The following is a 25,625-nucleotide window of genomic DNA, read 5'->3' as shown; positions in this document are numbered from 1 at the left end:
TAAAACATTTTCTGTTGTGTTTTGTCATGATACATAGTTATACTTTGGAATCACTGTGCTATATCCCCTAATTTATGTGCAAATACACTTATCGATTGTCCAAAAAGAGCTGCAATCTCATGGCTATAGAATGGGGTCCACTGCATTAGTTGCTGCAATTTCTGCAAAAAACGAAGAACTTGAAATGTTGATATAACAAACAGGGGTTGGGGTAGGGAAGCATTTTATGTAGGGGTTGCACACTTGGTTCATACCAGGTTTTGCATCCTGGAAGTATATACATGTTAGAAATTCAGCGCTGCTGAGTCAAGTACAGCAATTACTTTGGGCTAGGGGCTTGCCTTCAGAGTGAAATGATTGCTGTTTATATGATTCTGTAGAAAGTTTTGTAACACTGAAGTTACACTTGGGGAATTTGGCTCTGAGCCTTTGCTTTTGAAATCATCAGCAAAGTTTCCATTGACTTCAGTGGTGCCAGATAAGGCTCTTAGTGAATACCACAAAGACAAAGGCTATGTTAGTTAGCAGGAAATAAGAGTCTGAAATCTAGGAGAATTTGAGTAGGAGCAGTGAGTCTATTTTCACACATCTTATTTTGGACCTAGAGGGAGGCACTAACAAATGGTAGGATTCATAGAATCAGGTCTGTTTCTGAAATTTTGGAAAAGAAAAAGCCACTATTTCATTTTGAAATGTTCTCCCAGTTTCTCTAAAATGTCTCTGAAAAGTTGTTTCTAGAAGGGGGTCTATGTGTGCAGGTAGTACATTATAATAAAGTGGGATATGTCAATTAACATTTCCTGCTAAAACTTTCAAAGTTGTGCTGAACTGTGCTCTAGCTGCTGAAAATAACAATTAAAAATAAAGTGTCTAACCAGAAGTTGAAGGAGAGTTGTGGAGAATAAGGGAAATGATTTAACAATGTATAAAAATGCACACCACTGAATTTCACACGTTTTTTCTTTTTACATAGTGAATGGATGTGACTGATCTTTGGGCTCATGAAAATAGCACAATATAATTAGGGGCCTAGTTTGCCCCAGGAGAAGGTTCTAAGTCTAGCTGATGTTCTGCACATCATCTCAGACTGGAAAAATCTTGGAAGCAAATCGAAGTATTGTGCTTAGTGCCCTTTGCAAGTATAGTTGTGCCTGTCACCTTGACTTCCCTGAGGGCTGTTGCAGTTAATAAACTTATAATTCCTATTCTTTGATAGGTATAATTATCCACATTACTCTAAAAGCCATTTTTAGTAAGTGCAGTAGTCAGAGAAGCAGACTGTAGAAAACCTATCAGATGTACTGGAATTCCTAAGTGTCTTAGGCACTTAAAGCAATATTGGGAGACTTGGAAACTGTTCTATGTTTACTTGCTGAATTAAGTGAAAATACCTGTGACAAACAGGGAGAAAAATTTTGTGGGATACATTCTAAAGCATGTAAGACTCAATTTTTATCTATGTTGAGCTTTTGGAACCTGTTTGAAATCTCTCCTGTATAACACACGGCATTAAAATGTCTCTTCCAAAACTCACATGTTGTGTGCTAATGTTATAGACTAACTGGAACTTTAACAACCTTATAGCCTTATAAGAAGCTCTTGACATTTTCTTTTGGATTAAATTTTTTAAAAGTCTTTGACATTTCCTGTTTAACAGATTTTAAATGGTTTATGTTGGTAAAATGGGAAACATCAACCATCCCACTCTATACAAAGCTGACATATAACCATAACAGAAAGGTGAATAATACCTAAAGATCCCCCAGGAAATCTGTCCTGTTGCTGCTTGGTATTTCCATGGCTAGGAATGTGTTCAGAAATTACAGTGAACACCAAGTGGTGTTTTCACTGATCTCTTGTAGAAACAATACAGAACTTAAAGGACTCAGAAGACAATACTATACCAGAGAAAAGTAGCCTTTATTATGAAAATGATGAATTGTATTTCCTTAAACCACATAATGGGCCAAACACTCCTTGTAAATCACTGTTACTGCGTTTGGAATGTGCAGAGCTTTGCCTGTATGTGTGAAATAAAGGTCTCCCTCAGTGGATTTTGATCCATCCTGAGTATCTGGCTGCACTTCATATGAAGACAAGTTCCCTTTTTCTGTTGCTTAGCAGGTAAAGACCAGAGTTGATGGGAAGTTTTCCCTTCAGAATAGGACCTCATAAATTTTTTGCATAACTTTTTACAAAATGGGCAGTATTTTTCAGCTGTCTTGTTCTCAGGTAGTAATCGGTGATATGCTTTCTCAAAACAAAATCCTTTAAACTCACATTATGCCTTACTCTTATCTGTCGCTTATATGATTCAGAGGTTATGAAGTTGGGAGGTTTTTTCTTCCTTTTGAAGGTGGGTACTGTACAATCATCTTGTGTACTTATCTTCTGAGCATCTGCTTAGAAAATAAAACAACGTGCCATTTTGACATCCAAGAAAGTGCTATAAAAAGTGTGTTGCTATGTTTAAATGCATACACTCAGTTGCTATGGCAATAAAAACCTCAAAAATTATGTACAAATTGCTGTAGTGCATTACCAGCCCTTTCTGGGACAGGGAGATTGTGGGACTAAGAATATGGCAAAGATGCTCAGTGTATTGGGGCACAGAGTTGCTGTGCAGTTCCAGGTGGCCTACCTGTATAAATCCCAAAGTGTCTGTGTCAAAAGCGACAGCTGGATCCCTACTTAATTTAGTTTCTTCTTCATGACTTGTATGACAGAGTTCAATACTTTGAGTACATCACATTTCTCTACTAGAGAATTTGTTGAAAATGTCAACCTTTCTCTATACTCCTTCAATGCCGTGGTATCAAGTGTGAAAATCGGCATACAGAGTGCATTGGGCTGTGTAGATTTCCCCTCTGTAACATTACAATAGTTGGTCTGAAATGCCCTTGCTCCTGGGGTAGTTATGGGAACCCTGCTATCAAAAAGAAATGAAATAGTAGCTAATGGAATCCCTAGCATCTCTCTGGGACTCAAAGCCTTAAACATTCAGTTGCTTCTTGAAGAGAGCAGGAAATCCAACTTCCTTCATAAAACATAGTGAGTAAAGGAAGGCATGTTGTTTTGGCAGCTGTAAGTTTAGTTATGGAGTTGAATTGTTATTTCAGGCATTTCTATGCCTTATTCTCTCTTCTACTGAGCAACAAGTTAGACAGGAAAAAGAAGACCTGGAAAAAATGGAACTTTGTTTGAAAGCAATATAACTGTTCTGTTCTCTTTATTCCTAATTGCTTGAAGAATCCTCAAGGTTCAGATGACGTTGGCTTGAACTGCATAACAGTGTGCTGTTCAGTTTGAATATGGTAATCCACAACAGTCATGAAATTATTTCATGTGTTTTCCTTCACATTAGCTTTGAAGTCCAGTTGAGAGGTCTGACAGCAAGAATATATCAGTGGTAGAAATACATATTTTTCGGTTTTGTTTCAGTTGTTAGTGATTAATGTTCTTGTCCAAGGGTCACACTGTTGGTAAACATATAGATTAAATGAATCTTAGAGGCACTATGGTATTCTGTAGTTTGAAGGCACACCTAAATCCTCTAATAATTCTAAGTACATTTGGGTTACTTTTTTTTGTATAAAGTCTGAATAAACTACTACCATGTACATAACTTATAGTTTTTCTCAAAATAAGAGTTGCAATGTTACATAGATAGTAGGGCCTCTCTCATTTCTGCTACAGAATAGCTTATATTTGCAACCTCATTACAGTATTTTTCGGTAACTAATTTTGAGCATCTTTGGGACTTAATTTAATGTTTCTTTTCTTTAACTGTTGAGGAATCTGACAATTTGTAGCTTTATAGCTGTGTAAACCTCCATACGCATGGAAGCATGCAGCTTCCCTGTGTGGATCGTTTACTTTTCTTCTCAGCAGTTCTGCATGGAGTACTGGCCAGTCACCTTTATTATTAAACAAAAATGCCAACAGGACTGACTGTGGTTTTGTTTTGGTTTCTTTTTTGTTGGTTTTGGTTTTTTAAACAGATATCATAGAGGATTCCAAATGTTAGAACTATAATTATTAATTGTTACTTGTTTATTATTTTTTCCTTACAATTCCAGGGATTACCTTTTAGGTTAAGCTTGGGAGATGGTTCTGTGGTTACACATAGTGTGCCTGTAAAATTAGCACATTTATGCTTCATTTACAATAATGTAACTTTTACTGTTGACAGTATATGGTTATGTGAATAATCTAATTGGAGGGGGGGAGAAGACAATGGGAGGAGATGTGTGAAACTTATAAACTGTAGCTTTTATGTTTCATGATCCTGTCAAATACTTAAAATACAGGAACATGTTTTTCCTTAGAACTGTGTTCTACACATGTAGCACCCTCACCACGATTGTTATGACATCAGTTTATTCTGTATTTCAAAGCTATTCTGTGTAGTGTCTGTTTTGGATGCTGTACCCCTGAACATACATCTGTCATGGAAATACAAACTGCCTGATATCTGCCATCCCCTGGGTCTACTTTGGTTGAAACTTATCACCAGTTTCAAAAGCTATGTCAGTGAAGGTGAGAAGGGGGAGAGTTGAATCACAGAATATGAGGAGTTGGAAGGGACCTGGAAAGCTCCCCCAGTGCAACCCCTGCCAGAGCAGGATCACCAGAGCAGTCACACAGGAACACGGCCAGGTGGGTTTTGAATGTCTGCAGAGAAGGAGACTCCACAACCTCTCTGGGCAGCCTGGGCCATGCTCTGGCACCCTCACAGTAAAGAAGTTTTTCCTCATGTTCAGGTTGAACCTCCTGTGCTCCAGCTTGGGACCATTGACCCTTGTCCTGGCATTGGACATCACAGAGCAGAGCCTGGCTCCTTCCTCCTGACACTCACCCTTTACAAATTTATAAACATTAATGAGGTCACCCCTCAGTCTCCTCTGCTCCCAGCTAAAGAGCCCCAGCTCCCTCAGCCGCTCCTCATAAGGGAGATGCTCCACTCCCTCAATCATCTTTGTGGCTCTGCTGGACTTTTTCAAGCAATTCCCTGTCCTTCTTGAACTGAGGGCCCAGAACTGGACACAATATTGCAGATGTGGTCTCACCAGGGCAGAGTAGAGGGTGAACAGGCAACATGGCTGCTTAAGCTTTTTTCAAGGAAAGAAGAATTATATGTCTATTGGTTAGAGACATGTTTCTCACTGTATACTGTCCATTAGCCTTCTTTAAGTGTTAGCTATGCATTTATTCTTCCCAAAATCTATTTTTGGTCTTGTTTTCCTTGGAATAAAGATTGTGCTGTTATTCTGGTTGTCAGCCAACTATCCTTCCCCCTTCTTCCCTGCCCTCCCTTCATTCCCTCTCAGTAGCCTTTGAACTTGTCCAATTTGTTGAATTTGGCAAGAGAGGATCTCAAAAGTATTATGTGCCTACAAGTGAAAATCAGTGGTGTGGTAAGAGAGGAGAGACTCAGCTTAGTGCTGCTAAGGGGAAAGGCTCCACTCTGAGCTGAAATCATTATTGATTCTGTTCGATCTGCCAGCTGGCAGCCTGGCATGTGTGACGCTCAAAACCAGGCACAGCAAATGTTGTCTCCTGTCCCTCCAGACTGGCAGCAGACTAGGAGACAAGTGAGCTTATTATGATGAGGGAGGTAAGGTGCAAAATCATTAAAATAAAATACTCAAAGAATAGGTTTTGTTAGCTCAGCTACTTAGAAACAATTTGCTTCTTAATTTAGAGAGACATAGGTTACAAAACTGTTTATGAACTGATATCTTAACTTTATTTTGGAAAACTTTTGCAAATGTGTGTAAAACAGATCATGAAAGGTACACACTGATAACTCTCCTGTGATTTCACACTAAATTCTAATAGTTGGTGGCAGTCCATATGTTTGTCTTCTTTCCAAAGCAGTGCAGAGCAGTGTTAGATTGTAAAACAGACCCTCGGCTCTTTTGCAGATTTTTCCATCAAGGCAGTGCCTAAATTGAAAAGATTCTGCAGTCACTGGGAACTGGCTATAGACTCGACTCAGTCCGCTCTTCAGGCGTGTCAGTCAGGCTCATGGGAATGTTGTCAGTGGACAGGTTCTTCCCATGGTGAATAAATGTCAGCCAGCTGGGTAAAGGCAGCCATTCTAATTAGGCTTTCCTTATATAACAGATGTTTTGAAGCACAGCCAGGGAGGATAAACTAATATCTAGAGACAGCAGCCCTCATCTGCTTTCTGGTCATTTGAAGAAGGCAGCTGAGGATCAAGAATCCATGTTCTGAAAATTTTCTTACAGAAGGAAAACCTTACAGGAGGTTTCTCCACTAATGGTGTCCCTTTGTTTGTGCATATACGAGGTCAGTGTGCAAGCTCGAAGGCTGATGAAACTCCAGGAGTTACATATCACAGACACTGCTCACTTGCAACTGTGCCTTTAGGTACCCTTTTAATCACCTAACCTAGATTTACTTTTTTCTTGAAAACATACAGCAAAATATTGGATGACTTTTCTGAAGATTACTCAGAGTATGCAAATATTGGTTTTATGGAGCAGATCATGAATGCTTCATTTCCTGCCCTTGATTTTGTGGGTTTTAAATAACTCTGGGTAAACCAGTAACACTAAAGAGATGCTCACAAAACCAAAGAGAAATGGTGACCCTGTTAAAGAACTCTCCCTCTGACTTCCTTCATCTCATCTTAGAAATTTGTAGAGGCCCTTTTTGTTGAAGTTAACTTCAGTAAAAACCCAGCGAAATAAGATCTCATTTGTTCTTAAGCAAACTGACTACATATTTTCTGTAAGTCACTGATTAGTTATTTTGTGATTATTTGAAAGAAAGAAAGAAATTAACCTGTGGTAACATCCTGTTTTCTTTCTTTGGTTGATCATCTGTTTAGGAGGAATTGTTTGGTTTGCTTAAACAAACTAAAAAAGCCCTTCTCTGTCTAGATAACATGAAATTTGTTTCCTTTTATGTTTAAAACAGGAGCCCTCTGCCTACTGCATTCCAGCCATAAGCCTGCTGAGTTTTCACTATCCTTTCTTCACCTATGCTAGAGGGCACTATGCTGACCGTGACAGTTCCAAACCTGTAATTCCTCTGATAGGTAATGCCTTGCTTTCTGGTTTTTAAATTTTAAATTTTACTGCAGTTATTTGACACAGTTGGGCTAATTTCTCATTTGTGGATCTCATCCAGTGAAGTAAATAGGAGTCTTGTGCTTGTAAGTTACATAGGTCTGTTACTTGTTATTCTGAAAATTTTTATAAATATTTCAGGTCACACTTAACATGCATTTAGAATCCATGTTTCTTTCTTTCACGTGTGTGATATAGAAGTGTGGTACCATTCACTCAGGTTGGCAAATGCATTGTTACAGAGAATATTGTAGTTGCCCTATTTGTTTATCTTTTAGATTATGTTGTTTCTTCAGAAAATCACTTCTGATTTAACTTGATAATGAGAACTTTGGCCAAAAAATCATAGCTGACTGATTTTATTTTAAGTATTTCTTTAACAAAAACACAAAAATGTCATGTTCAGTTAGTAACTTTATCCTCTTCATTCTGTAAAAATATACTTTTTTTTCTCTAAGAGGGTTAAAAACAAAACACTTGGAGGGAACACTTAGAAAATGAATTTGTGGGTTGTCATTAAGCACCATGGAAATTAAAATAAATATTGTTCTAACTAAGAAACATTAACAACAACAAAAACGTTTGTGTTGGAAAAAATCTTTACATGCCTTAGAAACACGTTCAACACAATTTGACATCACTTATTTGCACAGATCAAACAATACATCTTTAGATGTTGGGGTTTTTTTTCAAATAGACGTATATCTTGTTTGTTAAGCTAGCCTGGCAAGTGTTACTTGTTCATAGTCAGTTGTTACTTATTATAAAGAAGAAATAAAGAAAGGCTATGAAAAAGAATTAGTGGGACGTACATGCAGTGTTTGTAGAAAACCTAGTAAGTTTAGTTCTAGCTTCCTTCTTTCTTTCAGTCTGTGAGGCAGAACCATTGGGAAGATGGCTTCCTAATGACTGCGGGCAGGGATTTGGATAGAAGAGAAGACTAATACAGAGAATTAAGATTTTAATTCTTAAGAATTTCATTTCTTAGCCAGTAAAATTAAGAGAACAATAGAAGCTATCTCTCTTTAGCCCTCTATTCCTTCCCTGCCCCAAGCAATTTTTTTGGAAGGTAGTCTGTCGTTATTCCCTTCAGGAAAGGGAGTTATGTACAAAAAGGTTAATTTTAGCCTAATGAAGTTGTTCTCCCGGGCCTCCCCCATAGTCAGCTGAGAAGAGAGAGGTTCTTCCAGAGTGCAATTCAGAGAGCCTAAATTAAGATCCTGATTTTAGGACAGGAGCTTAAGTTGACTTAAAAACAAACAAAAAACCCAAGCCAACCAGCCAAACAGAAAAATTAAGGAGACAAATGGCCTTGGGCTAAAGTGAGACTCCGTGAAAGGTGCCCTTTATACGTATTCTCATGCCTCCCAATCTGTTGAAGGCATGTGGTACTATAATAACTCTTTTACTGAATATGTACAGAATGGAATAGGTCTAGGCTCTTTTTCTTCTCTTGCTCTTTCCCCTGCTGAGAATTCAAATCAAATTTAGTGTTACTGGTTTTGGTGGGAATATTTGAAAGAAATCTTAGATCATTCTTTAGCAACTGTATCCAGGCATATCTAGACTGATGAATCTTCAAATGGAAACAACATTTTCATTTGACAAGTAGAACAAAAAATCTGCATTGTCTGTAAGGAAAAAAAATCACTTCCTCAGCTTATCAAAGTTTGCTTTCTGTATATCAACTCTAATAGCTATAGTAGGACTAATGTAAAGCTAGTGTTCAGTTTAACTGAATTGACAAAGGAATATAAGTAAACCAGAGAAAGATTCATAATGAGTACCAAAACATGATTTCTAAGGGAAAACTGCAGACATGAGAGCTTCAAGGGGAAAAGGGATACTGAGATGAGAAGTTAACTTTTAGGTGTTGGAAATACTGTTTGCCTTTTGAAAAGTTCTTGAATGCTTTTTTTTATGTGCCAAAGCAAAAAAAAGTTACAAACTGCTGTTTTTTTCTTGAAGAAATTGTCATCATAGTGATAGAATAAACACATTACATTTTATTCCTACTTTATAGCAAATGTGTGTGGATATATTTTGTTTAGATAAAGTTCTCAAGCCCAATGATTTTTAATTGGAAAAGATACTATTTTAAATGCTTAATACTAAAATGTTTTATTTGTATCACAGAAGCTTTGATCTTGTAATACATCTGTGATAAAGATGGTGACTGACATTTCACAACAATTTAAAGGAATTGTTTGGTTACTTTCTCAAAATAAAGCTTTACTTAGTTTCTTGAGCTGTTTCAGGTGTAGCCACCTGTGTGCACTTTGATAAGTAGCTGGAGAAGATGTTCTGCAAGATAACAAGTGCTATACTAGACAGTAGAACACAAGTTTATGGTAAAAGCATGGAAAATTAGATAATTTTCTAGAAAACATGATGTTTCCTTAAATATTATTACATTGAAAAGGAAGCAGTACTGCAGCTCCTTACTAGTCTGTTAACAAGAGATGGTTGTTTGGTTTGGTTTGGTTTTTTTCATAATTTTCATACTGGCCATATCCTGAATAATCAAGCAAAGATCATTATGTCAGTGAGTAAGAACTTTGGCTTTTTTAATTTAGAAAATTTTAATTACTTTAAGTTCATTAATGTACAATTATTATGTACTTATATTAAGAGATGCTCCCCCCACCCCAAAAGACAGATGCTCGCTGCATTCTGAGTAACTGTCTTCTGGGTGAAGGTAGTCATGGAATAGGTATTCAGAGACCACGAATGAAGCGTAATGGCTGTTGAAAACCAGGAGTTATTCCCTGCTTGCTATCATGTTCCTTTGCTTGTCTGTACTTGCCAAATCTGTTGTCAGTAAGGTTTCCTTGCTTAGTCCTGTCCTACAGGCCTTCCAACAGGAGGAAAAGATGTGGCCCCCTGAAGTTAAAGGCATATTTAACCTAGTGCTGCAGCAGTCCAGCACAGGGAAAACTTGGAAGTTTAGAAGCAAACAAAATGTACTGTCTGTCTCTTCAAAGCCTTTCTGCAGTGAGTGGAAGCTTTGATTGTGCTTTTCATTACTGGAAAAGAAAGTAGGTTGCTTACAAAGTTTGGTAGACAAGAATTAAATATAGTTTGTCTGCTTTGATCTTGTGCAGGGACTGTTAGTTGTCCAAGTACAGGGCATGTACATGGCTTGCGATGTAGATTCTAGCAATAACACATGAGAAGTTACAGTGTTAGGTATTTTCTCTTTGTTATTAAAGCAATCTGTTTGTGAAATTTCTTTTCTAGATTCAGCTTACTAGGTATACAAGGGAAATATTACTTACAGTGTGAAATAGCTTTTAGCCTGATTTTTATGCTGGCTGAACTAGAAAGAAATAATAATTAGAAAAAGATAAGAGATACTTCCATGCTCTATCTTAGAAAGTTTTATTTATTTCTTTGCACTCTACTGGTATGGATCCTGTGGGAGAGAATCAGTGGGAGTTGCATCTTAAAACATTCCCCCAGTTTGTACCACTGATCTGAGAAGAAATTATTCTCATGTTTTTTTTCTGACTCAGCCACATGTGAGGTGGAATGTAGGCAGTACTGTGCAACTGAATATATGTGATAGGTAAGGGGATGGCAAAGGAAGAAACTGGTAGGCTGAGACAGTAAGAAGGAAAAAAGATGGAGAACGGCAATAAACCTTTGAAATCAAGGGATGCAAACCTTCATGCCAGTCTCAGTTTCTTGAGCTTTTGGGAAAGAGGGAAAGAAAGAAGATTCTATAGTGGTTTTCACTTGTGTCTTCTCTTAACTAGTATTGCAGTCAAACAGAATTTTCTTCATACAGCTATAAAATTATGAATGTCATTTAGTGTGTGTGCAAGCAAATCATGTGTATTTACATGTCAGACTGCAAAGTTTGAAAAGTGCTGGCTCACTATCTTTTCTCCTGTGAAATCCAGTAATTCTTTTATGACGAGTCTGAAAGAATTGAAAATACTTTCAGTGCCCTGCCACCCAAATAGCCGCTTAACATCTGCAGTTTGTTCATATTCAAGAATGTAAAACGTGACAAAGCAGGGAGATGTCAGACATTCTTCAGACTGAGATGTGTTTACTGCTTCAAGAAGGCTGCTTAGGAATCCATCCTATGGCAGCAGGATCTTCGTCCTGGCCTTGGTCTTAGCATGTACTGTCTTGTATTGACTAGAAAAATGTAAGGAGAAAAGTCTTTTTCTCCCGTTGATTTCTTATGTCTGTTGTTCTATTCATTCCTTAAACACTGCTAATAACTCTTAATGGGCATAAAGGCAATCTTCCTTTGTTCACTTTATCAAAGTAAATTTCTTTCAGAAATTGAATCTGATTCTGCCAGGAAACATTAGTACTGTATATAATTGCCTGCAGATAATTCACCTAATCCCACATGAGGATGGTGTTTACATTACACCAAAAGCAGGAACATACCTTAACCCTCACTGTTTTCAACCATCTGCAGGTTAGAGCCTTCCATGTCCAGAGGCTGTATAACTACCACTGTACCTCTCCTCTGAATGCCTCTAATCCCTTTTTGAACTCACTTATATGCTCCAAATCTTCTACTTCCTGTGATAACAGATTGAGTTATTTAGCTATATATTGTGTGAAGGAGCTTCTTTTGTGCTTAAACTATTGCCTGATAACTGCTTTTGGTATCCTCATCCTTATATATGGTGAGGAATTGTGAGCAAGTGATTAACAGGCCACCCTCTCCACTATGTTCATGACTTTTTTTAAGATTTCTAGCCTGTTTCTATCCAGAAATGTTCCTTTTGCAAGTTGAAGTGCTTTAGTCTTTTGTGCATGGAAACCATTTGCAATTTCTGGACGTTCCTTCTTCCGTGTACACTTTGTGTTTATGTTGCATTTCTTTGCGATGTGACTAGAACTCTTTCGAACGTTTGGGCATAATATGCTCATAATCTATGTTGTTCTCAATTCTTTCCTACTAATCCTTAACATTTTTGCCTTTTTGGCTGCTGCTGAATGCTATTTTCAGAGAATTATCCAAAATAACTCAGATTTTTTCCCTGACTGGTAAAACACAATTATGAGCTCTGATTTAGCAAAGTATATTTTACGGTTATTTTTCCCCATGTGCATTGATTTGCATTATTCAGCAGATGTATTTCACCTGCCATTTTATCATCCAGGTACTTGGTATCCCATAAACCACCTTGCCTGGCTTTAGATCTGATTATCCCATCTCATCTTTAATCAGTTGTTCACACCCTCTTTTCCAGATTCTTGGACTATGTTGAACACCACAGTCCCTGTGGGAGTGTAATCTCTGCAGCAGAAAGGCAGATCTGTAACTTCTACCCTTTATTCTTTTCCTTAAACTGCAAGAGGTCTTTCCCTCTTGTCCTGTGAGAGCAGAGTTTCCATAAGATGTCTGATAGAGAACTTTGTCAAAACCTCCACATATTGCCTGTATTAAAATGCTTGTTGACTTCTGTAAAGAAATTTAATGAAATAACAAAGATAAAAAATTTATCGTTCTCATCTCTGCATCTATTTAGTAATAAAATATTTCATAAATTTCTTATGTAGGACAGTTATTATCTTAAAGTTAGGAACTAGGATGAATGCCTAAAGTGATAATGAAATTGTAAAGCAATCAGTCTTCAAAGGGAAGATTTGGTTTGTTTTGGCAGAATAGCAAAGCACTTCAAGGTCAACATCAAAATATTGAAGGCGGTGTTTGGAGACAACGGGCATCATTCATTGCTTATACTGTTTGCCTTTATCTCAGTCTCCTTGAAGTTTTTTATTTGCCTTTCACTAGCTCAGGTAGTTAATGTGTGGCTTTTTATCTCGGCATTTGCCAGAATGCTGTTCCCAAATCCCCAGAACTTTGATTAATAATATAACTTTGATTAATAGCAAAACTTTTGGAGCATTGGTATTTCAGCATTTCTTCTATTTTAGATTACTGCTCTGTGTAGTTCTATGATATTGTCAAAATTACAATGAGCTGCAATATCTTTTTTTAAGACACATTTTCTAAATATTTTACCTTGGTTTGTATTTTTTATTTCATAATATATTAGAATCATTGAATCTTTTTCATTCCATGACTTTCTGCAACTGTTTTAAATTTAAAATAAAGTGGCCACATTCCATTACTTTAATGTAACTTTTTTTAGTTTATTCAATGTAGGAAAGAATAAAATATGGTAAGATAATACATCTCAATGTATACAGACTATATACTTTTTGTATACAAATTATTTATAAGTAGGCAAATACAGAATACCATTTTGTCTGATTTATGTATAAAATTACAAAATGAGCATAATTGAATACTCATCACGATTTCTTAAGACACTAATGTTAACAGCAGTGTTGAATTCTAGCTTAGCTGATAGAGTGCTATGAAACAGGGCTAAGAAGGATGAGTTCTGGTGGATTTAGCTCAAGATGTGAATGCTGCTTCTCCCTCACGTTGTCACCCTGCTCCTCTGCCAGCAGTTATCAAACTTGGAACAGGCCATGTCACGCAACCTCAGGCATCAGCAGCTTGAGCTAAACTGCTCCTTGTCAACTGAGTTGACCGAAGGGAAAGTGTGTGCCCTGCTCACTTGCTCTTCCTGTGGAGATGGTGCACTCTGAAAGAGACACAGAGAACAACTGGAGCGAAGTCTTAGAATTCTTTTGCAAATGTTGACACCTGATATGTCCTGTTTCTGTTTTAAAGACCATGAGTAGCTCTGCTCCTTTTACCCGCTCCTCACCTCCCCCATTTTCATTTTGGGTTTTGATGCCAAAATTTTAAAGCCTAGTATACAAAATATTAACCCCAAAGTCTATAATTCTCTTCCTCTGCAGAAGTAATTCTCTGGTTTAAGTGCACCTCTTTGCTAGGGGCTCTCTGTGTGCAATACTGATAAAACTGTAATATATGAGTGTGAGTTTTTTTAGATGTTGATGAGATGAGATTGCACATAAAGCTGGTACATTGTTTTTGGATCCGCTCCTGGATATAATCAGTGATGGAATGGTGTTGGCTAAAGAACTTTATCAGGGAAAGTTTTTGACAAATTGGATATGAGGAACATTTTGCTACATTTGGCTTGTGCTATTCCAGAAGCGCAGAGCCTCAAAGCTTTGTTCTGAACTGTCTAATTACCCAGAAAATGTGGCTTTTTGGTACAGTACATGCCAGTCAATCTATAAAAATTCCTTTCTTGTTCTGATAGCTTTGATCTTTATTATTAACATTCCTAGTTCTGGGTTTTGGAGAACTGTCATTGAAATCTGCAAAAATAAGGTTAGCAAAACAACTGTTTATTAAAGACTTAGAGTTTTGTATTTGGTAGCTTGCTGAAGAAAATGAAAAGTTGTTGTTTTTCTTACCATGTTTTCTAGCAGACGAAAGCCAATAGGAATCGTTTCCAGATTAGAGTGCAAATTGTAAAGTTCCTGAATCTAGAACTTTGGTCAGTAACCAAAATGGGTCTCATTTTCTTTCATGTGAATACCTGTAAATCCTGCTGAGAAGGACTTAAATGTAAGAGGAATTATATAACTTATTCACTTAAATCTGGTTTTAGATGCTTAGCTTTGATGTCACACATTTGGAAATGCTGACTTCAATGTAGTCCGTGTTCAGTATACATCTGTGTTTCCTCAAGGAGTGGAAACCAGCAGTAGATAGTTAAATTCTTCTGAGTCCTTGACGTTTAAATATCTTGAAGGTCAAGTAGCATAGGATGATGAGCTGCTATTGGAGTGGATGGTCTAAGAAAGCTCTTTACTTTTAAGCCAATAGCAAAATAAAATGTTGAGATGTAACTTTTTTTAAATTACCCTGTTTTCCCCATCCTGGGATGCTGTAGGTAAAGCCTTTGTACGATAGATACAGTGGAAAGGCAGCTCTGGAATAGGGCTTTTTCTTGGGGGGGAAAGGAGGTTGTTGGGGGTGTTTTGTGTTTTGTTTTTGTTTTTGTTTTTTTGTACTAGCAACAATCTCTCATTTTGAATTCCAATGAAGCCTGAGGGCAGAGCTTTGAGAACACAGGAAACGGGAGACTTGCTTTTCTCTTTTTCTGTTTACTTTCATTTTCTGACCATCCTTTCTGCAAGTCAGCAAATCTCTTCTTTCTGAAGTGGTAAGTGACATGCTTTCTCCCTTTTCCCCACATTAAAATAAGGAGCTCAGGTTTATTTTTCCTGAAGCTACCTCATCTGCATATCAAATAATGATAAAACAAAGATTATTTTTTCTGTAATTTTTGTTATGGGTGCTAGACAGCAGCCACTGGGAAGTCTCCTGCTGGTAAACTTTCTATTCCTTGATCAGGTCACATATAGTTCAGACGAAGTAGTTGAGTTTGGCATCTGAGAGCAGGAGAGAATCATGACACTTAACTCCTCAAGTTAGAGATACAGCCAGAGATTACTTGAGAGAGGCTTGCAAGTGCTACCTGAGATCAAGTCTCCCTTCTGGCATACTGGTATTTTCAAATTAGGGACAGTAGGCAGAACCTTACTTTTAAGCTGAAGTACCTGTGCAGTTAGTTAGGTGTAATGCTAATATGATGCACTGCTCTATTGAAAGTTTCAGTCAGAATTCAGCTGCCCTCAATCTTTTTAGTTCAAAGACTTGTCTGTGCTGGGAGTTTGGAACATGTACTGATTCAGATCAGAAATCTGAAAACCATGATGTGGGCTGCTTGCAGAAGGGTTCCTCTCACAAAGCTTACCAAATATTATTTATAACTGAGGCTTAAAGCAGTGCTGTGGCTGCATTATGAAATTCCCTTCTAAAGAATGCAAATGAATTTTTCATTGTATAAGATGTAAGAACAGCCGTGTCATGGGCATGCCTAATGGAACAGTTTCTGTGCCAACACACCATTTCCGGATGATGTGTAGAGTTCAGAGTATTTCTTTTACCTCAGTCTTAATTACTGCATCATCCTGTCTGATAGAATACCCATCCAGTCCTCAAATTACTAAATCAAGTTCTCTTTGTTGGTTTCCCCTTGAAATTCATAATTGTCTCAATTAGCACAATTAGCTGAAGGGGAAACACAACTCTGAGGAATCTGTTGCTGTTTCAGCTAATATATGTACCTCATTGGAGAGTCATCCCATCCATTGCTAACTTGGTAAGTACAATGCACATTGAATTTCTTTGCTAAATTCAGCAGTAACAGGGTGGTCTTTCTGTCTCTAGATATTATGGGGCTTTGTTTTAAATCCCACTATATACTAAAAATGCTTCCTTCAGACTACTAAAAGTCTGATTTTATATAGTACATAAGTTGAACTGTCCAGGAGATAGCCTGCCTTTTCCCATCACACCTTTTAAAAATTAAATTTAAATTAAAACAAAACCAGTTAGGGAATGCTTACTGTAATAACTCCATAGTGTGAAAATCATCCTGTGTGGCTACATCTGAAAAGTACTCTTCAGTGTATTTTTAATATGGTCAGTAGCAAGGAATAGCACAGCCCACAGTAAACAGCAGATGATTCAGCAATACAGATAAAAGACTTCTGCAAAATATGTTTGCAAAATCTTCTCTTGCTTCAGTGGGTTGTTTGAACAAGAACAGGGCTTTTGGCTCCAATTCTGCATTGACAACACACCTGAATGAGATGCTGAGAACTTCCTCCTCCCCACTTTGGATAATATTGAAATGAATGCTCATCCTTTGTAGGATATTTTTAATTATTATTATGACCTGTTTGTGAAGCTAGATATTGAAAAAAAATATCAGTGTAGCTGCTGGCTTTTAAGTTGTTTCTATTTCCAACAAAAGTGCCTAAAAGATGGCATCACTGAATGTTATTACTTATTCACAGTTCTACATCATATGTTAGCAGGAGGGAAGAAGTCTGTATGTTGTTTTTTGCTTCTTCACAGACATCTAGGCCTGTAGAATCAATGGACTGTTTCTAGCAAAAGCAACAGTTCTTGTGATCTAATATATAGCATCCATGTATCCAAGTTGGGACATTACAGCCTAGATGAGTGAACTACCAGGTCAGTGGAAAAAGCAGCTGAATAATTAGATTCAATAATGTAGTTAGTTCACACCACTGGCATTATATGTCACCTGGCATTACCAGTAAAGTTCTTAGAGGATTTAATTAGATTTTTATTAGATTATTAGACTTTTATTAGAAGTAGAGGATGAGTATGAATACATTCTCATGAGATGTGGTTTACCACATCTGGTTTTGGGCTCCCAGGATGTCGATGAACCTGAGCAAATGCAGGCAGAGTCACTCTGGTAGTCAGGAGGCACACAGCCTGTGAGGGGATGCTGAGGGAACAAACTGCTTTTCCGGATGTGTTGATTTTTGCAATGCAAGCAAGAACATGTACATGTGTCATTAAAGTCAGCAACTATGACTCTGATTTTGTCCAGGAACAAAAAGAAAAAGAACAAAATTTGGTTTCCTGTTTTGTCGTCTATCTGTGCAAGATGGAGACCTGAGTATAATCTCCCTGCTTGAAAGACCACAATTGCTTTTTAGGATCCCAAAGAAAGCTATTTATTGTTGGTTTGTTCAACAAAGTATGCCCTCCGGGATTACCCTTTGTAACTGGTGAAGAAAGAATTTTATTTAATTTCTTCATTTGGAAAATTTTTTTGCTTGACTAGCAACAAGACTCCTAGGTCACTAAGCAATAGTGTTCTGCCCTAATTGCCTTCAACTTATTTATGTTTCTAAGTCAATCCTTTGGTAGCGGTTTTTTCCAAATTATATAAAGTTGATATCGAGCTATCCTGGAAAACAGATTAGTTTATAGAATGTTTACATGTGAAAATTGCATTTGAATATATTGCTTTGTGTCACAGCCTTAAGGTTTTTCTTAAACAAGAATGAATTGGCACCAAATTTTTTTTCTCCTTGATCTTATCTGTCTCCCCTCCCCACAAGCAAACGTGCTCTCTTTTTACATAACTAAGAATTTAGTCGTGTCAGTTTGAGAAAATATCATCTCAAGCTCCCAACTCTGCCTGCATCATAGACAAAAATAAATGCGTAACTAGAATGTGATGTATAATACATGCAGTCCAAACAGTAAGAACGTATCTAGGTTTCTCCAAATCTGTGAGAAGGAGGAAAAGAAAAAGAAACCCAGGTGACCCTGTGTTACTGAGTACGTGATGCTCATTTAGGCAAAAGTATGTTTGGTGGTAATATTATCTCCTGGTATTCTTGACATTGCTATCATTAGCAATTTCTGTTGGGCGATTTATCAATGCACAGGTCCTACATCAGAGGGGTCTTTCAGGACCATTGAACAAAAATTGGTGCTGCCTCCTGAACAAATTTGCATATTTCTTTCAAATAGTAAGTTGTTTAGGAGGAGGAAGAGAGTAACAACTTTTACTTGCATGTAATTATCAACTTTTTAAAAATTTCTCCTATTTTAAGGTCTTTTAAGGCCTTTGTGTTGTAAGACAATAGTTTTTTCTCCAGATACTTCCTAGCTCTAGATTCTTTTTAAACTACGCTCCTGAATGGCACTTAATGTACTGTTCTCCCACTCCTATCTTCACACTTTCTTATATGCTGTTCCTTAAGCTTAGAAATCCTTATTCTCTGTGCCAAATATCCTCCCACTCCACGTTGACATTCTTCCTTTAAACTGCGTTTCCTTAAAGTCTATCAAACATAATCTGCAAGTTAAGAAACAAATCAACTCTGCCTTGAGATCTGAGTCTTCTGATCATCAGATTTGCAACTGCAAGCTGAATTCTTTAACTTGTACATAATACTGAATAAATCAGGGCCTTATTTTTCCGTAATATCACATATACTATCCTGTTCACCAAATATATATGTATTTTAAAGTACCTCAACATTCAGCCCAGTTGGTTTCCTAGAGACCATCTGGCTGAGCTCTGCTGCTTGTTGTCTTGTTCTTGTCATTCTAGCTGAAAGCCCACTGATGGAAAAAAACCGAGGTCAGTAAGAAGTAGGGTGAGGTAAAACTTTTGTTTGTGAGTTAACAGAACTTATGGAAACAGCTGCCTATGAATTGTAGCGTGGTGGGAGGGTTTTTGCATTGTGAGGTTTTTTGTTTGTGGGCTTTTTTGTTGGCGTTGTATTTGGAATTTTTACACAAAACAAGGAAAAGAATTCTTGAAATTATAAAAGCAAATTTGTTTAAAAGTGATTAGTTGAAATTTAATAGGAAGGAGGGATATCTAAAAACTTCTGGATGGTAAGATCTATTGGGCAGTTATTACTATTTCATGACCTAGTCTAGCTTCTAGCTTGCTTGTGCACTTTGTTGTTCACGTGTAGCAAAGGTTTGCTATGTGGCTCTGAAAGACAGTTTCCTGTGAGGTAAAGGATCTACCATAATTAAAATTTTCAATCTGTAACTCATTCACTGTTGGAGAGGCTTCTCTAAATAAGGATTTGAGCATAAACTTTTAGTAAGCTCAGTGAAATATATAGGTGGCTTTCACTATCATGTTTTGAAAGATTGAACATACGACTTCATTTCAATTTCTCCTGCTTTCATAAGAAGCTTCCTTGCTTTTGTCTAAGAAATATGCATGAGTACTTGGAGAGCAATAAAAGAACAAAGCAGACCATGTAGATACAAGGGGGGGGAAAAGGAAAGGAGAAAGATAACATGCTTTGTTTTTTCTTTTGGCATACAGTCCTTGGCCATATTAGTTTTTTAGTCTGGATAGAATGTCTTAAAAGTGACCCTGGAAACAGCTGCCAGTTAAATTAACGTACCTGTAGTTCATGCTGGACACAAGCCATTGAATGAGGGGGTCTGAAATCCCTGAGGAAGTGCCGCCTCCCTTTGGTTCTCCTGCCACAGCTGTCCTGTTGTCTCCAGCACGGGGCGTGGGGAGTGCCAGGTTCTTGCAGTGCCATGGCTGGGGAGAAGCCTCTGCTCCATGAACCTCACAGATCTGTCCTTTCCCATAATTCTCTTTGGCTGTCCTTTCCATATAAGAAGTGGGTCTGGTATCTTGGGCACATGCTTAACCAGATAAAATTGTTATTGCAGTTTTTGTCTTAAGCCAATTCATTCAAAGAAAACACTGGAATGAATAAAAACTACAAATGAATGAGAACATATTTTTGGTGAACTTGTATACAGTGCTTAAAACCGTTTTCATGAGGAGGTAATGCTACTTAAAACCTCATTTCCTTAAATTCTTTCTAGTGCTAAATAAAAATAAAAAATTTAAAACAAAGACTTTGCATCCAAAACAGAGTAATTGATAAAAGTTTGATTCATGCAATATTAACTCCTAATTGCCCAGAAAAATATTGGAATCGGGAAACTTCCAGGCTGCCTAAAATACATTTACCCTAAAAGAAAAACCTATCTTCTTTAAAAAAAACCCTAAAATCTGTGTCTAGTAGTCTACAAAGTTAGTGAAATACTGCTCCTCGGTGTTTCTAAAATATGTACAATATGCACAAGTATGTACAAACAAACCAATGTTTGCTGATTGCAGCGTAAAATTCCACCTAGAATTTTTGCATAAAAGAGATTGTAAGCCACTCCTTCGATGGCTTTGCTGCAAGAGCAGTAAAACTAAGCACTGACTGCTAACAAAACCAAAATTGTAACTATTGCTAAAACAAATGAAGCTGGCTGATAGTATTTCACAGCAAAATAATGCTACTTTCGGATATAGTTGTGATCTTTTAGTAAGTCTTAAATCTCCATTTAACTATGTTAAAATAATTGTCTGTGAGTGAAATTGGGTCCAATTGATTTTTCTCATACTGTATCAGAGAATAGCCTAAAGCTGGGTCCAGAATGGATCCTATTGGAGTTAAGTATGTAACTCCCAGGAAACATCCATTAAACTCTGTGGGGATTAGTTATCTGACTTCTTTAAAACCTGATACAGAGTTTTTGATACTTAACCAAACCAAATGCCTTATTGTAGAAGTTGATCTTGTTGGTACTGGACCATCATCACATCTCACCCCAGACCTTTTTGTTTTTCAGTCTCAGCAGAGCATCAAAAGCAGCCATTCCTAGAGAGATTCTCCCAAGTGCTCTCAGTCAGATCAGGCTGGACATACATTCAAAGAATGTTTTACTTTCTTCTTGACCTAACTTTTCCTTTCTCTCATTCAAGCAGATTATTGAAAACCATCGAGTTTTATGTGTTCCTGAGCTATGAGAATAACAGGAAGCAGAAAAGGAGATACTTTCCTGTCATGCTGCTCTGTAAAGTAAGTCTTATATGAGTAGCTAGTAGTCCTGAGGAAGTCTGTAGCCACTGAGTTTGAGAAACAGAAGTTTTTTGGAAGCTGGGTTACACTTTCTGTACTCTTCTTATGCTTTTGTTAGTTTCTTCCTTCAAAATATTTTTGTGACAGAGTTATTCACATTTATCTGTTGTCTCTGAGGCTGCAACATGAAAGTGGTCTGATTGTCAAAAGTATTGTGTAAGTCACTCAGGAATTCATCTCAATGCTCAGGAGTTAGTCTCAGTACTTCTCAGAAGGTAAACAGATGCTTTGAATTCATGTAGCAAACAAATTCATTCGCAAATTCATTCAGTCGCAAGCACTTTGCTTGCCCCAGTGGAATTGTTCTGTACCTTATAAACAGAAACGTGACTTTGTCTTACCTTGTACAGTTGTATGGATGTTCATGTGGGTAGAACTCAGATCATTACAGTTATCACAGAGATGCTTTATAGTAGGCCTGGGGCTATGACTATGTGTTCTGATAAACAGACTGAAGCAGCATCTTAATATCTTGCATACTTAAGTATTTAATATGGCAAATCACTCTCTTGTCATATAAATTAGGTGCAGTAAGAAACAGTACTTTTTTTCTGTGTTTCAGACAATAAACACAATGTCTTCCCATTTCCATGTAGAATCTCTTATCACATAGGGTAAGAATGTTAACGAGTCACCTTTAGTTGTGCTTTTGAGTTTTTTCTTTTCCAGTTAATGTTTCCATTACGCAAAAAATTTGAAGTCCTAGTGCAAAATAGGAAAGGTTTTCTATTAAGATATTCTGGATCTGGTTTGTTTTGATTTGTTGTGTTGTTTAAAAAAAAATAGAGATAGCTAACATATGCCAACAAACTTTCTTTGTGTATCTTAAATGTTATAGCCATGCTTTGTGTTTGAAAACTTATTCTGTGGTACAAACATAAAAAAACCACTTTGCTTTGCTTATGCCTGGTTTGAATGACATAAGTTTATGTTTTTCCAAGTACTTCAAAGCTGCAAAACCTGTTTCAAAATGCTACATGAGTTCCATATGCTTTTACAGCTACACAAAAGGAGTGGACCTTTCAAATGTGGTGGTGTTTTACAACCGCTTTGCAGGACAACAAAGAAAAACTTCAAAAAGCAGCTCAGAGTTGTGCAGTTCAGCTGCGTTCATGAGTATGCAACTCTCATTGTGGGCAAATGAGAGTTGCTTGACTTGACTGCAGGCAGTATGAGGTCAAGAAATACTAATAAAATGGTTTCTTAACTGTTTTTTTCTGTTTCTTTTTATAAATCCTTGTTGTGATGTGACAGAGCATTTGAGGTCAACTGCCAAGCTATCAGTGTAGATGGAGTAAGGCACCTTTATCTAAGCCTTCACTGACACAATACTCAGCCGTGACTCAGAGAGGGTAAGTTAACTGATTATACTTAGCTGTCTCTAGTATGGTAAAATGAATTGCAGAGAGAACACACTGAAAGCCAAGGGCCTCTAAATACTTTTCCCTTTTATGGAATAGAGCTCCCAGATCACCATTTCCTGGAGATTGTGCTCTGAGCCTACACAGTGGTAAAAGAAAGTTCTCTGCATTCACTGATCTATATCTGACTACAAATTTGAGCTCAGGGGATCATTTTTTCCTAACTATTTTAAGAGTAAGTTTACAATAACAGACCAAAATGTTAAAAACGCACTCCATCCTTTTTTCTTTCTTTCTTTTTCTTACTTTTTTTCTTTATGTTGTTTCCTCTTAGGGTGGGAATAAACAGGATGTGGTGAATAGGACAGGTAATTTTTTTAATTCATTTTTGCAGGTGCAAAAGACTCGTGCAGACTGATTGTAGATCTTCACCCACATCCACTCTTCTTGTGACGTGTGAGTTAATCTTTACAAGTAGTTAATTTTAAAAGGTAATTTTGAAGCTTTTGCAATTTCTAAAACACTGGAATTTGGGGGGGAATAATTTACTCTGATAAAACACTGCAGTAATCTCATTACATCCTTTGATAGGATAGAGGTAGGCTAAACAGAGTTTGATCATTGCCAAACAAAAGAAATACAGAAATGTGAAATTGTCTCCGTGACTATGATGCTACCATGTGCTTATGCACCTTGACTGTTGTTAAAGCGAAGATATATTTTTTAATCTATCCTTTCAATAACTTCAGGGACAATAATTACAGCTGTTTCAGTTGGTATCTCACAGTATTGCATGTATTGTTAACATGTCATTTCCTTCTTTGGCTGAGACATGTTTATGCTTGTGGAAAGGAGATAAAGCTAGCAAAGCTAATGGCAGCATGATTCCCAAGGTTGTTCAGTTGACAGATGAGCCAGGCTCAGAACCAGGATAGTCGTGCTCTCTGCACATTGACTCAGGGTTCAGTAATGCTGGAAGCTGTTATTTTAGATAGGGTTGCGAATTTCTCTAGGTTCCAAGGCTGTGGTCCTCCTTAATGCTTTATTGAAGAAGAAAAAATGTACCTTCCAGGGAAATATTTTTTCCAAGGACAGTTCTTTCTTTTTCCTACATTTCTGAAGTGCAAATAAGCTCCTCTAATTCTTGTTAGGGTGTTCTCATGAAGCCTTCTTGTCCTGTATGTTTTAACTCTTACTGATATTTCCTGGGGCTACTTTCACTGCCCAATCAGCTAGGCATAAGGTCACTTCAGCAATGATGGAAGAAGAACATTTATTTACTAATATCTTAAGGTCCCATCATTTCTAAACCTTTGCTTTTCCTACTCACATCAGAAGGCAGTAACAGACACAGGAAATGGCAGAACTTGCACCAGATGGAGCAAGAAGGTAGTTCCATTGGTTATATCCATTTGCATTCATAAGATGGGATGTTTGTGCTGGTTAAGCACCATAAAGTCTTTAAAGGATCTGGTCTAGGAATTTTAAGAACTTGGTTAAAAAGTAAGCTTTTAGAGTGAAAAAAATATTCAGGAGTTCTAAATCATATAGCTTATGAATTAAACTATGTTCTTACATATTTTGTTGAAATACCAATAAATAGTAGCTCTTACTTTGGCATGCCAGAGGACCGCAGCAGTGCAGTGAAGGTGTGCAAAGACTGCATTTGTTTCACGAAACCTCATAATATGAATAATTACGTATGCAAGCTTTTGCTGCTCCAATACAGCCCTCAACACTGGGGTTTTCTGGAGAGATATTAGGAAAAAATGGAAAGTCAGAAGAATAAATTTTCCTATTGATCAGCACTGCAAAGACTTGGAGCTTTTCCCTGTTTGCAGGATAGCTCTCTGAGGAAGTCAGAGTAAAGATCCAGTTGTGTCAGAAACAGACCGAACTCAGCCCTTTTCAAATCTGGAGGTTGTTAAGGTGGTGTAAATTCATCTTTCTACCCGCCATTCTCCCTTGGCAGTACTTTCTGTGCTGCATCTCTAAGACAACATGGCTTGGGATTTGTCCCTTTCTATTTTTAGATGAGCCTGCTAATTTTTTTTCTTTTAAAGTTTTGGTCTTTTTAAAATCTGACAAATGAGCTGAAACTTGATGTGCTTAATAACTCTTTCTTGTTTCAATATGACTTGCATTACTTTTTAAAGTTAAGTATGTACTAGGAAATCAGAATAAGACCAGAAATAAACCACTTTGATGCAATATCTTATACAACTGCACAAATACACTTTAACCATGAATTGAAACATTCCTGATTTTTCCAGCCCAGCATCCTGGTGAGTTGAGCATATCACCAGAATCATTATAAATTCATAAGCCAAATGTTAAGAGGGATTAGATAAACAGCCAAATTTCTATCTTCTCGTTTTTGTTTTGAGTTCTTGTAAACTCAGAAATAGTGTAGGATGCCAGGATTTTGGTAAAGAGATGAAAGGCACGTCCATGTCACCTTTTTTTATTTACCACACTTCTATCTCATTGTCATATGTTGTTAATAGTTGGTGACTTGTTTAATACAAAAATACATAACTGTTGAAACACACAGATGTTTAGTGCTAGTGCTATCTGCCTAATCTCTATGGGTTTATTGAAATATATGTAATCATTAATGTCTTATTTCTATCATATTATGGACTTTAAGGATCACAGAATATGAGGAGTTGGAAGGGACCTCAAAAGCTCATCCAGTCCAACCCCTGCCAGAGCAGGATCACCAGAGCAGTCACACAGGAACATGGCCAGGCAGGTTTTGAATGTCTGCAGAGAAGGAGACTCCACAACCTCTCTGGGCAGCCTGGGTCATGCTCTGGCACCCTCACAGTAAAAGTTTTCCTCATGTTCAGATTGAACCTCCTGTGCTCCAGCTTGCTCCCATTGCCCCTTGTCCTGGCATTGGACATCACAGAGCAGAGCCTGG

This window comes from Mesitornis unicolor, unplaced genomic scaffold, assembly GCF_000695765.1.
Source record: "Mesitornis unicolor isolate BGI_N332 unplaced genomic scaffold, ASM69576v1 scaffold22639, whole genome shotgun sequence".
Lineage (NCBI taxonomy): Eukaryota > Metazoa > Chordata > Aves > Mesitornithiformes > Mesitornithidae > Mesitornis > Mesitornis unicolor.
Note: the sequence above shows the minus strand (reverse complement) of the source record.